The sequence below is a fragment of the Zosterops lateralis genome (genome assembly GCF_965231275.1).
Source record: "Zosterops lateralis genome assembly, chromosome: 23".
In the NCBI taxonomy this organism is placed as follows: domain Eukaryota; kingdom Metazoa; phylum Chordata; class Aves; order Passeriformes; family Zosteropidae; genus Zosterops; species Zosterops lateralis.
The window spans coordinates 1,793,562-1,803,450 of NC_139783.1; positions in this window are offsets into that span (position 1 = coordinate 1,793,562).

The following is a 9,889-nucleotide window of genomic DNA, read 5'->3' on the forward strand; positions in this document are numbered from 1 at the left end:
CTCCTGCTCCCCCCTGGGAGGGGCTTTGGGGAGCCCCCCGGGAGCCCCTGGAATCCCCATTCCCGGGCACCAGGACCCCCCCGCAGCTCCTTCCCCGGCCCCGGGACCCCCCGCGCCCCCTTATCCTGCCCCGATCCCGCCCCGCAGCCCCTTGCCCGGGGATCCTCCTCTCCCAGCCCCGGCATCCCCTGTTCCCGTCAGCCCGGGGAGCCCCGGACCCCCATTCCCGGCCATGGGTTCCCCCTGCACCCCCTGACCCGGCACCGACAGCCCTGCGCCCCTTTCCCGGACATCCCGCCTCTCCCTGCCCCCAGAGCCCCCTTGGCCTTGGCCCACAGACCCCCTGGGCCCCTATTCCTGCCTTGCCCGGGACCCCCTGGGCCCCTCCTTTCCTCAGCACCGGGGACACCCGGGACCCCCATTCCCAACCATCCCGGGTTTTCCCACCTTTGGATGGGAGTGGGGACACCGGGCACCCTTGGAGCTCCCTTTCCTAAGCACAGGAACCGCTTTAACCCCACCCATCCCACCCCTACCCACCTCCAGCCTCCCCTTTTCCCACCCCTGGGTGTACAAGGGATTCCTGAATCTAAATTTGTCCAAGTTGCTGCACGTTTTTGACAGGAAAAATGTGATGCAATCCCTGCCCAAGTGGAAAATGTGGCCAATCCAATAGTGGGGGCCAGGGGTGTCCCAGGAAGATCCAAGGCAGCAGAACCAGTGAGGATTGCACTCAAACCAGGAGCCACAGCAAAGGGAAGGCAAAAACAATTCCCTTGGAAATCAGAGAACTGGAAGGGATTGGCACCTGCAACTAAAACATTCCTGCAGCACCGTCTGTTAGTGCAATGGGAGCCCAAATCCAACAGCCCAATTTTGGCCATTTACAAAGCAGATGGAGAGAGTTATCCATTAGTACAAGATTGAAGAGCAATTAACAAAACACCGAGGACATAAACCCAATAGTGGCCAATCCCTACACCCTTCTGACCACACTGACAGACGAATTAGGGGGGTTTACTGTTGTAGGTGCCTTTTCCTGCATCCCTGGGCATGAAAACAGCCAGGAGCTCTTTGCTTTGGAGTGGGAAAATCCTGAGACAGGGAGGAAAACTCAGCTCACATGGACAGTTCTATCACAAGATTACAAGAACAGCCCCACAATATTTGGAAACCAGCTAATAAAGGAATTAAAAGACTGGAAAAAACAAGAACCAGAAGGAATTATTCTTCAATATGCAGATGACATCCTGAGTGCAGCCAAAACTAGAGATGGTTGTACACGACTTACCCTAAGTTTATTACACTTTTTGGGAGGGAGTGAGTCCAAAGTTTCCAAAGACAAAGCACAGATGGCCAAGGAAGCAGGAGTTTACTGGGGCCTGGAGATCTCCTGTGGACACGGGCAGCTGAGCAAAGAAGGGAAAGAAGCCACCTGTGGACTCCCAGAGCCCCACACTGGGAAAGAGAGGCAGCTTTCCTGGGAATGGGGGGGGTGGTGTCCTTTGTGGAGGGCTGATTATGGACTGCTGGAAAAACCCCAACATGGGGCAGGAAAAGCAGCCGAGAAAAGAATTATCCTGTGGACTGAGAACACCAGAGCAGCATTTCAACAGCTGAAACACTCTCTAGGGCCAGCCCCAGCCCTGGCACTGCCAGACTTAACTGAGCCTTTGGAACTTTTCACAGCCCACAGACGGAATCTGGCTCTGGGGGCACCAGCACAGCCTCGGGAATCCACGGAGGGCTGTGGCCACTTTTCCAGACAGACAGACAATGTTCCCCAGGGCTGCCCAGGATGCCTGAGGGCTGTGGCAGCCACACTCCTCCTGATGCAGGAAGCCCAAAAACTCCTCCCTGGGCGACACACTGCAGTGTCTGTACCCCATGCCCTGTTCCAGCTGTACTGGAACAAAAGGGGGGCACTGGCTACCTGGGAACCCGATGCTTAAACATCAAGCCCTGTTATTAGAGCAGGATGATGTTACCCTGAAAACAACTTCTGTTGTTGGCCCTGCCATGGTTTTGTCCTCCACCTTCATTGACAAGGAGCCTAAACAGAACTGTTTACAGACAATTGGAGAAGTCTGTTCCAGTCAATGGGACCTGAGAGATGTGCCCCTGGAAAATCCAGACTGGGAGCCTTTTACAGGTGAGAGCAGCTTTATGAAAAACAGCCAAAGGATGAGGGTTTATGCAGTAACCAGGCAGGATAAGGTGATGGAGGCAAAGGCCCTGCCAGCAGATGTGTCAGCACAGAAAGCTGAACTGATTGCACTAAGCAGAGCCCCTGACCTGAAGGAAGGGAAAAAGGTAAATAAAAATATCTGAACTGACTCTAAATATACATTTAGTGTTGTCCACGCCCATGGAGCCATCTGGAAAGAGAAAGGACTTCTGAACGCTCAAGGCAATCAAATCAAACCTGCTGAACAGGTACTTGCCCTCTTAGAGAATATTAAAAACCACAAAGAAGTAGCTTTGATGCCTTGTAGTGGTCACCAAAAAGGGAAAACCACTCCAGAACTGGGAAACTGCTTTGCTGAAAAAGCGGCAAGAGGGATTGCAGAAAAAGGTATTCTTGCAGTAATTCCACAGAAAGAGATTAATTTGTCAGGGGTCACCCCAAAATATGACCAGGCAGAGCACAAACTAATCAAGTTTCCTAAAGCTGAGATGACAGAAGGTGGGTGGGCTGTTACACCACAAATCAGGTTGTAGTCTCACCCCTGATCCTGCCAGAGCTGGCTCAAAGAGAACATGAAAACACACATTTGGGTGTTGAAAACCTCCTGAAACAGCTGAAAAAGGCAGTAATAGGAAAGGGAATGACTGACATGATACAATCAGTAGTGAGCACATGTGAAATCTGCTGGAAAAACAACCCTGACACGAGGAAAAGAGTTGTATTAGGAGTAACAAAAGCAGGGGATCTCCCTGGAGATCACTGGCAAATAGATTTTGTGGAGTTACCATGCAAAGAGGGATAACATCAGTCCCTGTGAAATACTATATGGCAGACCAGATCAGATCCCACATATTTCTGGTGAAATTCACTTGAAGGAGAAATTTGATTTCTAGAGATGTCTAATGGTTTTAGATTGCACTTTGCAGCAGCTCCAGACTTACCTGGTGCTGACCAGACCCCCAGGACTGGACACAGCTGTGCATCCATTCCAGCCTGGAGACTGGTCTGTGTCAGTGGTGGGACAATGATCCTCTACAAGCCAGTCCTGCTGACCACTCTCACCACGGTCACCATTGCTGGCAAAGGACCTGGATTGGCTATTCCAGAGCTAAGAGAGCTCCTGCTCCTGTAAAAACACAGACTGAGACTGATGCAGACAAAACCATGCTTTAAATGATTTCTCCTCTGTACTTAAAGAACTGTGCACAATAATCATTATTCTTCTTTGCATGACACCTAACTGTACAAGACAATGCTACTGTTAGATGTTTATTACTGGGGTTTAGTATTTTTTTATGGCTAGATATTTATCTCTGGTTAAATGTTAATTACTGCTGGCTGTTCACTATTGTTAGTTACTTATTTGTGATTGAATACCTATTATTAGTAAATATTTAGGATAGAGACTCAATAAGGAAAAGGCCTTGTCAAGCCTCTAAAGGGGGGAAATGGTGCCTGAAGCTTTAGTTTTCGTATTTGCAGATTCTGTGCTGCCCAGGGATGTAGTTCTGAGCCTCATATTCAGTGCCAGTCAGCTCTTCACAGAGCAGGGAGACAAAACAAATCCTTTTTCTGTAGAGAACCAAGGACACCTTTCAGGCCCAAAAGCACAAACAAGGGTGGACTGAAGGGAGGAACAAGAAGGATGAGACCTCACAACCTGACGCTGAAATTGGACAATTAAACCCCAATATGCAAATGGACCAAAACTTATAAAAGTGTCAGATCTGGTGACTGGGCAGCCATTTTTTTGTGACTGTTCTTGGTCCACCCGGGGTGCAGCCTTGGTGGGGCTCCTGCCCTGCCCAGGGTGGATCCTGGATTCAATAAATCCCTACTTTATTCTCTGTCCCTGCCCAGTCTCTGTTTCAGGTCAGCCTCCCAAGGCATCAGCACGGCCTGGCCCAGGGACACTGAGCTCCAGCACTTTGGGCTGCTGTGCCCGGGCTGCTGCCCTTGGGCTCCCAGCACAGGCCAAGGGGGGACAATCCCCTCCAGAAACTGTTGTTGGCTTTAAGCTTTGCTCTGGAACATCCCCAAGGAGCCACCTGCAGGGGCTGGAGCCTGGCCGGGTGCCCGGGGCCACCAAAGCCACTCTGGCAGTGCCCTCCTGCCCCGGGCAGGGCAGAGAACACCCAAGGAAAGGCTCGTGCTGGGCTCAGGGCAGGGACAGGGCACTCCCCTGGCGCTGCCACGGGCACAGCAGAGCCGGCCTGGGGACAGCATTGGCATTGATGGCCCCTGGAATCCCAGCAGGGATTGCTCCTCACCTCACTGCTCTCATTGCATTGGTCATCCATTCAAATCATTTCCCCATGGAATTCCCATGGCAGTGGGCTGGGGGGGAGATCCAGCCATGGAATTCTCACCTGACTGGGATGACAGTGAGATCCAGCCATGGAAATTCCATGGGAATTCCTGCATTCCCTGGTCTCCCCATTTCTGAATCCCACATTCCCATGGGAATTCCCCTTCCCCTCCCACACCCACCTTTGTGCTCCAGAGCCTCCCGACCATATCTGATGTCTTTTGGGGGCCCTTCCACACAGGTGTGTCCCAGGTAATGCTTCATCTGCTCCACCAGGATCCCTTTGGAGTCCCAGCACCTCTGGGTGATCCAGTGGCACCGTGGGACACTGCAAAGCTCCTGGATCCCAGCTGGAAGGAGATGAAATCCCACCCGTCGTAGCCATACCGGTGGGATCCATGGATTCTCCATTGGACAGCAGGTCACAGCTGGAAACCACCTGCACTGTGTGGAGACGTGGGAACAAGGAGAGAAGGGACCCATGGAGTCGTGTCCCAGCCCCACAGAGCCCCTTGGAGCTCCCTGGATTCCCATTCCAGCCCCACAGATCCTCCCCATCCCCAGAGATCCCATTGCAGCCCCTCAGAGTCCTCCATTCCCACAGATCCCATGGCAGCCCCTCAGAGTCCTCCATTCCCACAGATCCCATGGCAGCCCCTCAGAGTCCCCCATACCCTCCATCCCCTGGTTATCCCAATGTCCTGGGTCTGGTTATTCCAATATCCTGTCTCTGGCTATCCCAATATGCCAGGTCTGATTATCCCACAAAATTTTATTGTTGACATTAAAAAATTTCATGTTAACATTAAAAAATTTAATACTTACTTATAGTAATTCCAGCAAATCCCTTCCTGGTTGATGCAGTAATCTGTGAATGCCCTACTGTTTCTCAAACTTGTATTTTAATGTTTTACAAAAATATGATTTTTCAGATGGGCCAGTTGCTTCTACTACTGTAAAATAATCACCTTCTATAGGTACTAAAGCCTTGTTCAAAGCAGAATATGTTGCTCCAGTGTCAACTAAAAATTTTACTTCTTTGCCTCCTCCCCCAGCTTCCCAGCTCTGGCTATCCCAATATCCAGCTCTGGCTATCCCAATATCCCAGCTCTGGCTATCCCAATATCCAGCTCTGGCTATCCCAGTACCCAGCTCTGGCTATCCCAATATCCCAGCTCTGGCTATCCCAGTATCCAGCTCTGGCTATCCCAATATCCAGCTCTGGCTATCCCAGTATCCAGCTCTGGCTATCCCATATCCAGCTCTGGCTATCCCAATATCCCAGCCCAGCTCCCGCTGCCATCCCCGGTGTCTGTGGCTCCATCCGGCCCCGCTCGCTGTCCCAGCGCTCGCAGGGGGTCCCGTCCCCGTCCCCACAATCCAGGACTGGGGGACCCCCGGGCCGGGCTCCGACAGCGCCACTTCCAGGGACTGCAGGGAGTGGGGAACTGGGGGGACACGGAGATTTGGGGGAGCTGGGGGGTTGAAAGTGGGAGCTTGGGGATCCAGGGGGGTCAAGAGGCCAAGGAAAGGGGGGACTGGAAGAGCTGGGACAGCTGAAGGAGGTTCAGGGGCTCAGAGTCAAGGAAAGGGGGTGCAGGGACTGGGAGAGGTGGGATGGGGTGTCCAGGGAATCCTGTGCCCAGCAAAGGGGGTGCCAGGGCTCCTCAGTGTGAGGAAAAGAGGGGCTGGGAAATGCAGGAATGGGGGCCCAGGGGTCCCAGGGAGAAGGAAAAGGGGGCTCTGGGGGCTGGGAGAGGCGGGGTGGCCGGGAAAAGGTTGTGTTGGTGCCGGATCAGGGGGTGCAGGGGGGTCTCAGGGCAGGGCAAAGGGGTAAAAGGGCACCTGGGTTCTCAGGAATGGGGGTGCAGGGGGGCCTCAGGGTCAGGGAAATGGGGAGCAGGGACTTGGAGAGGTAGAAGGGAGTTCCAGGGGGTCCTTGAGCCCAAGAAAGGAAAGTCCAGGGTTTCCCAAAAAGGGGGTACCAGGGTGGGGACACTCAGAGTGTTCAGGATGGGGGAGTTAAGGGGGTCTCTGGTTTTGAAGAAAGGTGGGGCTGGGGGCTGGGAAAGGCAGGAATGGGGGTCCAAGGCATTCCACACCATCCCAAAGTCAAGCACAGGGGAAGTCTGGAGGCTGGGAGCCATGGGATGGCCGGGAAAAGGGGAGCAGGGGGTGCTGGTGTTCAGAAATGGGGGATTCAGGGGGTCCCTGTGCAGGATAAGGGGAGCAGGGGGGTCCCGGGGCCGGGAATGGCGGGTCAGGGTCCCGGGGCCGGGGGTCCCACTCCCCCTGGCCCCCCCAGGAGCGCCCCCAGCCCCAGCCCTGGAGCCATCCCGCTGCTCCTGCTCACTCCCAGCAGGATCCCAGTAGGATCCCAGTACAGCCCAGTCACTCCCACTCCTGGCATTCCCCCCGAGCCCCCGGGGATCCGGGGGATTCCTGGTGGCCACGGCGCTGCCCAGGTCACCAAGAGGCGCCGGGAACAGGAGGAGATCCAGGCTGAGGAATTGACAAATGCCCTGGGGCACACCTGCCTGGAATGGCTCCGGAAATGTGTCAGATATGGGCGGGAGGCACTGGAGCATAAAGGGGGGGAGGGCAGAATTCCCATGGGAATGTGGGATTGGGAAATGTGGGATTTGGGAGGGCAGAATTTGGGAACATGGGAATTCCCGTGGGGCCTCCAAGGATGGACCCCACTGCTGTCCCATTCCCATGGAATTCCACGGGCAGATCCCATCCCCATCCCACTGCCAGGGAAGCTCCAGCCCAGATCCCCCCCAAACCCATCCTGGGGGTCGCCCTGTTCTTTGCCCTCCCCACCCCCCACAAGACTCCTGGGGGTCCCCCCATGACCCCCCCGGCCCCTCCAAACTCCTCCTGGGTCCCCCCTCATCCCCCCACGGGGATTCCTGGGAGTCCCCCCGTGTCCCCTCCCCCAGGACTTTGGGGGTCCCCCCGACCTGTCCGTGCCCCTCCCCCGTTTCTGCCCCCTTGTGATGGTGGGGGGTGGGGGCCGAGTGCTGGTGCCCCCCTGCCTGCAGCAGATCCAGCGCTGGGGGCACTGCAGGGGCTCCCTGGCCATTTGGGCTCCCCTGGGATTTGGGGTGACCCCCCGGGCCCCAGGATCTCCCTGAACACGCTGACGCTGCCCGGGCACAGTGAGAAGGTTCAGACCCGGCTCGGGGTCCCAGCTCTGTCACCGGCCCCGCCCAGGGACCCCCAAACCCTCCCGGGACCCCCAAACCCTCCCGGGACCCCCAAATCCCCCCTGGGACCCCCAAACCCTCCCGGGACCCCCAAATCTCTCCTGGGACCCCCAGCCCCCCCCGGGGCTTCGCTGCCGGAATCACCGGGAGTGGTGTTGCCCTTTGAAGGGGAGTTTTCCTGGGAACCCAAAACAGGCGCCTCTTAAAGCGGCCATGGCAGAGAGAATCCCAAAAGTCCACCCCGGGTGGAGGGGGGGCAAAACATCCCCCAGAGGGGCTTGGAATGGGGGTCCCCTATAAAATGTCACCTGACGGGGGTGATGAGGTGCTCCCAGCACAGCCCAGTCACTGCCAGTCCTGGCATCCCCCTGGGCCCTCTCTGCCTTCCGACCTTTCCCGGCTCCATCCCCGCTCGTCCCGCGGGCTGCGAGGGGTTCGGGAACGGGGCAGGAGGAGGAGGGAGGGAGGAAGAGGCGGAGCGGCCGCGGGAAGCGGGAGGAAGAAGAGCAGAGGAGGGAGCGGGCGGCTCCAGCGCTCCCTGAAGCCGCAGCAGCCCCGGGACCATCGGCCCCATCCCGCAGGTGCCCGGGGAGGGGGAGCTCGCCCCAAATATCCCGGGTTTGGGCTCCCTGGGCTTGGGGTTTTTGGGGGGATGTTTGGAGCTGGCAGGGCTCCAAAGGCGAGGCGCAGATGGCCCTCGGGGGGACATGGGGGGGTCCCCGGGAGGTGGTTTTGGGGGGTCCCGGTGTGGGCAGAGCCCCGGCGGGGCCGGGGGGACCCCGGGTTTGGGGAGCCCGGGAGAGGGCCGGGGTTTGGGGAGCCCCTGAGCGGGAGCCCAGAGACAGGAGAGCCCCAGGAACCCAAAGCGGGGAGCCCGAGAGGGGGGGAGCCCTGGGATTGCCGGGACCCCGTTGGGGGGCGCTGGGGCTGGAGGGGCGGGATGGCCGGGAAAGGGGTTCGGGGGTCCCGGGGCCGGCAGTGGCGGCTCCCAGGATCAGCCCTGGGCCCCCCATGGCCATAACAAGGGCTGGGAGCTGTACAAATAGCATTAGCAGCAAATTAAAAAAGATGGATCCCTTAGGCTTAGCCTGAGAATGGTGCTTTTCAGAATGGATGGGGTAAATTAAAAAAAAAAAAAAAAATCCTTAAATGTGTCAGAATTAAAAATGACATTACTAGAGCCTTGTTTTCATATTTCTCCCTCCTTTGCTATGTTTGAGAGAAAAAGAAGCCAATAAATCTTTAATCGCATTAACTCATCCTTAATACAGAATGTCCTACAGAGAAGGAGAGATTTCTGTTCCCACAGGTATTTCTTGGAAAAGAAAGGAATGATTTTGAGGAATGAGGTTAAGATATAGTAGAAGTAAATGCTGTATAGCAGTACTTGTGTCAGTCTAAAGTGTTTTGGTTTGGTTTTTTGGTGGTTTTTGTTTGGTTTTCTGGGATTTTTGGTTCCCTGTGGTTGTTTGGTTTGTTGGTGGTTTTTTTTTTTTTTTGTTTTTTTTTTTTTTTTTTTTTTTTTTTTTCTTGTGGTTATTGCTTTTTGGAGGTTTTTTTTGTCTTGTTTTGTTTTTGGTTTTGGTTTGTGGTGAATTTTTGTTTTGTTTTGTTTTGGGTTTTTTTGTTTTTTGTTTTGTTTTTTGGGGGTTTTTTTGGGGGGAAGGAGGTTTTGTAGTCTTCTTTTAATCATTGCCAGGCACTCCCAGTTCCCTCAGCATGGTTCAGTTGCCCCCAGTTTTATCCCAGTCCCTGCCAGTACCTCCCACTTGTCACCAGTATGCATCCTGTCATTCCCAGTTTTTCCCAGTTCCTCCCAGTGTGTGCACAGCTGGTTTCCTGCGTGGCTCTGGTAGCTCCCAGTAACCCCAGTCAGGGTCCCATCACAGAATCACAGAATGTGTAGGTTGGAAGAGACCTTCAAGATCATCGAGTCCAACCCAGCCCTGACACCTCAACTGGATCATGGCATCGAGTGCCACATCCAGTCTCTTCTTAAACACATCCAGGGATGGTGACTCCACCACCTCCCCAGGCAGACTATTCCAGTATTTAATCACTCTTTCCGTGAAAAACTTCTTCCTACTATCCAACCTATATTTCCCTTGTCACAGCTGAAGACTGTGTCCTGTCCTTCTGTCAGTTGCTGCCTGGACAAAGAGACCAACCCCCAGCTGTCTG